The sequence below is a fragment of the Gavialis gangeticus genome, unplaced genomic scaffold (assembly GCF_001723915.1).
Source record: "Gavialis gangeticus isolate Ggan-Ray unplaced genomic scaffold, GavGan_comp1, whole genome shotgun sequence".
NCBI lineage: Eukaryota > Metazoa > Chordata > Crocodylia > Gavialidae > Gavialis > Gavialis gangeticus.
Genome location: NW_017729032.1, coordinates 103,118,750 through 103,123,988, shown reverse-complemented (window position 1 = coordinate 103,123,988; position 5,239 = coordinate 103,118,750).

The window sequence follows — 5,239 nt, the reverse complement described above, 5'->3', positions numbered from 1 at the left end:
CTGCAACTTGCATACTCAAAACTACAGTTCTATACAAAGGAAAGGAGTGCAAGCACTGGTGGGGGGAAGGCAATGGATATATGGGCACAAATAAATTAGAATCTGTTTTTTCAGCCTGGTTGTATCCAATGAAAGGAATAAATGGAGAAAGAAGAAAGGGATAAAAAGAAAATGTAGATATACTGATGCAAAAGTTGAGTGTCTAGTATGGAGTGACAGATAAGGAGCAGATGAAATAGGTTATGTTTGTCTGAAATATTTGAAATCTGGATTGTATTATAGGTGAAATCTGATGTGAAAGATGTAATATTTTGGTTATAAGTAGAGTTCTGAAATGCAATCTTTAAGGTGTGTATGTATGACTTATGTAGAAAGAGGGTAAATAAGAAGTAATGTCATTGTATGGTGGGGGTTGATATCAGTTATCAAAAAGAAAATAGGAACTGTTAATGTTTATGCAGGTGTATGATTTGTGTTTAACTGACAAAAAAATCCTGCCCATGGGAGCCTAGGATACTGGGTTAGTTAGCACATATACTCTTGCAGGGGTGGAATATTAATTTATGTTATAGGACAGGGGCTTGTATTTATGTTGGGATAACTGGTGGTTTGTGGATGAGACGACAGGGGAGGTGGAGAACTCATTAGTGTCCAGAGGGGCACTTGACTGCCTTGAGTACTGCCAGGGACAGTCTCAGGGCTTGAAGGCTTAGTGTGCCACAGAGGAGCCAGGGCCCAGCACCAGCAAGGTCACAGCGACAGGGGGGCCAGAAGCCTGGCATACAGGAGCCAGGGGCTCAGTGCCTAGAAAGGACAAGAGAAGCTAGTGCCTCCAAGCCAGGTCCTATTCAGGGGGCCTAAGCTAGAATGCCTAGCTACATTAAAGGGGAGGAGGCCAAGGCCCCAACAGAAGGAATATTTCAGTAAGACCCGCAAAGCATGGGGTGTAGTAAAGTGGCAATTTGGAGCCATGCAATTAGCCCATAAGGCTTTGAGTGCCCTACTGAGCATAGTCAACTGCAGAGGCCCAGCCAGGGATCTAAGAATATAGAGGCCCGGCAAGGGGTCTGGGCACCAGTACAACTAGAGCCAAGCAATGGTCCACCTGCAGCCATCCTTTTATTCATATATAATCTATAAAGGCATAGAAGGAGAGAGAGGGGGAGTGTCCTAGTGGCAGAGCAAGGCATGGTCGCAGAGCCATCAGGGGGTGTCATGGCCACCCCTGTAACCCCAACTTACTACATTGGGCTATAAGCACACACCTTTATTTTAATTTTACAGATAGGGAAGCAGAAGCACAGAACAAAGAACATTTTCTATCCCATGGACCTAAAATGAGAAATCTCTTCCCACATTTAAGAACCTAAATGTTCTCATAGTCTGATTTTCAAACATAGTGGTTGTATCTACATGTGCAATTAGCATATACCAAGAATCTCTGCCCCAGTTTGTAGTTTATTGCTCTCGGCTTAGGTGACTGGTAGGGGTGCTTGGGGGTGCACATGCCCCCCTGCCGGGGTTGGTGCCCCCCCCCGATGGCTGACACTGATGCTGTCACTAGAGCTGGTGCTCCCCTGACAGGGCCACTACCATCGGCAGCTTCTGTGGGTGTCCCCCCAGATTCAGGAGGCACCAGTCACTCATAGCTCTCAGGTGCAATGTTTACACATGCACCTGGAACTGCAGCACATTGAGACAGAGTGGAGAAACCCCAGCTGGCAGGATGCAAAGAGGCCCAGCCTACCAGCCAAGGGCTGCTCTTCCCTGGCTCATGTACTGCAGAGGTGCTAGCTGGAGCATAAGGATGTTCCAGTATGGGCTAGCTGTTGGGTAGCTCCTGCACTGTAGCACTTCTCTGCCCCAGTCAGCCTCAGTCACTTTCTGTTTTACTTCACATAAGTACACTGCTGTATTATAGCACTTGTTCTGGACAGTACTATCCTACAGAAGAGTTGATTAATTTACTGTACCCAACTATGGTGTATAGAAATGTGATGGTGACACTTTACTATAGAGCTAATTTAGTCACCTTCCCAGTAAAACATATGTGTAGATGTATGCAGTAAATATTATAAAGCTTTGTCTTTTGGTTGAGGACAGTTCATCCACATCCCCAAACCCATGCTTCCAAGTGTCCCAGATTTAGGCAGCAGCTAGCCATTAAACCTAACTCTGGGTCCCTGAAGCACATCCCCAGGTTTAAACCTTCTTGATGAATGGGACCTCACATTTCTGCTACTAGTTCTGCTAGACTATATAATCGGAGCCATATCCTTTATGAGCTCCTAACTAAATAAATGCTTTTTGCCTACAGACCACCTTACTGTGGAAGTTTTAGTTTCTAGTTAAGCCTTCAAAATACAAGGGGACACTGACTAAATAATGGGATTTTATAAGACTTGCAAGAGCATTTCTTAACTCAGAAGAAATGAGACAGATCATAATTGACCCCTACAGCATCTAAACGGGGGTCAGGTTGAATTTACATCTCAAAAAATGATACTAATTAACCCTGCCAAGTGGCTGAATAAAAAGTGCAGGTGCTTAAATTCATTAGACAGCTCATTTTAGTTTTTAAAAGATCCAGTTTGACCCAGACTTAGGACACAGAGAAACAATTCTCAAAAGGGATCTAAATCAGCAACCTCACTTCTGTTTAAGCTCTACTCTAATCCAGTTAGTGACGAATGGTGCTTAAACTTCACCTAATCAAGATTCCAATCTTGATTCATCAGGTGACAACAAAGCTAACCTAGTGACTTCTTCTTTTGCATGGCTTTATGAGCAAGAGCTATCATCACAGTTTTAATTCCAAATTCTCCAACCAGACCAATGTCCTGTTGGAAAGAGAGTGTAACTCAAGGATGTTGCCCTTAGACTTGTATCTGGGGCAGATATGATGTGGTCCATGGTTTGGTCAGGGTTTCCACAGTCACAGCCAGGCAAGGTTTTTAGGTGCCACTTGTACATAAGGTAGCCACACTGGCCATGGCCAGTGTATATCCTATTAAGTTGTCCACATGCTCCGTGGAAGGTTGAAGATGGGTTATTGGATTATTGGATCAGAGAAAAGGTGTTTATTTGGAAAAGTGTTTTCTGCTCAAGCTTTCCAGCAATATTCTTCAGTGTTGTGGTACAGGAGGTACACAGTTCATATCCAAAAAAATGGTTTTTGTAAAATTATGTGATAAGGTGGGAGATCTTGAAGGTCTCTGCAGATGGGAAGGTCCATGTTACTATTGGTATGCATTGTTTCTCTGTATTTTGCTGCATCCCTTTGAATAGAGAGAGGAGAGTTTGGAAGTACTGGTAGCCACTGCAATGGAGTTGATATCAAGTTCCAGAGGTAGTCCTTGTTATTAAATAGAGCTGCATGTTGATGAGTTTGATATGTCAGCTTAAGGCCCAGATGGGTGCACAGTACTCAGCTGTTGAGAAGACCAAGGCTATGGCAGAAGTGTGGAGGACAGCAGCTTTTGCACCCCAGCTTGTGCTGGTCAGCTTTTGGATGATGTTCACTTGTGCCTTAGTTTCTATGGCAGTTGTTCAGAGGTGATAATGGTTGGTTAGGGAGTGGTCAAGGGACACCCTAAAATAGGTAGAAGTAGGCTCATGGTGCACTTTTTCTCCACAAAAGGTGATGTTGAGGGTGTTATGTGCCTTGTGATTGTCAAGATGGAATGTGGAGACAATAGACTTGGTTGGATCTGGTCATAGTCTCCACTTATGGGAATATTCAGCCATTATTGATAAATCAGAGTTCAATTTAGCTTCAAAATCCTGAAAAGATTTTGCTTACTTGGCCAAAGTGATTATTGTTGGCATAGATAAATGTCCACGACTTATGTATAGGGCATATCACTTACGTAGATGTTAAAAAGTGTCAGTGCCAGAACACTACGCTGTGGGATCCATTGTTAAGTATTCTTGGAGTGATGACCCTATCTCATATACAGACCTTCATCCTTGTGTGCTAATCAAAGTCCACAGCAGCTGGAGTAATTTTGCACATGGTGGCAGCAGCAGGAACAGTTTGAGTATCAGTCCATATTTCATAGACTGAGAAAAGATCTATGAAGGTGGCTCTGGTCTAGAGCTTGTGGTGAAAAACAGCTTTGAAGTTTGTAGTGATGGCAAGGACTTGTTCACAGCAGCTACGATGAGATCTAAAGCCATCCTGTTCTTGGCAGAGTAATAGTTGATTATACGGCTGATTCTTAGAAGGATGAGCCATTCTAGGAGCTTATAGGTTGTTCAGAGCAAAGAGATGGGCCTGTAGCTCCCAGGGTCAGGTACTGGCTCTCCTAGTTTTGGCAGAGCTATCGCCATTATGTCACACCAGATTTGCAGAATGTGCCCATTCTCCATTACAGGTAAAAAAAAAAACAAAAAAAAAAAAGCCAGAAGCCATTGTTTTGCCAATGGGCCAAGATGGTGGAGGAATTCTGGTGGAATACCATGTTTCCTATCAGCTTTGTCTTTCTTTGCAGATGCTAGGCTAGCTTCCAGTTTCATAAGGATAAAATGGTCTGACAGTTGCAAGGACTCTGGAGAATTTGCCATTCTCTCTCTAACCTCCTGTTTGTGCTGTTTATCAAGATATCCCTTTGAATTGGCCACCAGTTTGGCAGTGACAGCATTTGGGCTGACTTGTAGGTTAGCAGCTTCTGCTGGGTTTTCTCCAAGTTTCCTCAGGTGACTCCAGGCCAATGGCTTGAATGTGTAATGTCAATGGATTCCACACAGTTCAGCCAGCTTTGCCTACAGATATCCAGCCAAGTAAATGTTTGATGCATACAGTTTAAGAGAAAAGGCAACTATAAAAAGAGGTGCTTACCTTTGCCCAATGGCAGTTTTAAGCACATTTTTCAAGGCAATCACAGACCTGGTTCCCAGACCCACCTCACCCTCAGCATATTGTAACCCAAATCTCTCGCTCCACCCACAAAAAAGTGCCCTAACCATCAGAGCATGTGGTAGGCTAGAAAAGGTTCTACTCGTGCTGAAGATGTCCAGGTGGCTGCCAGGATTTCAGAATTTATGGACCAGAAAAAGAGTAAGCAAGGTGGAGCCTGAGGCCTAATAATTAATGCATGAAGTTTCTGATTGTTTCATTTAGCCTTTCTTGCAAGGGAATCTCTTTACATGCATGTCTTATAGCCATGTCTTGGTGCATATATTAAAGGAAGACACTCAGTAATTGCACCTGCAAAAATGTATTTGCACTGTTTCAATT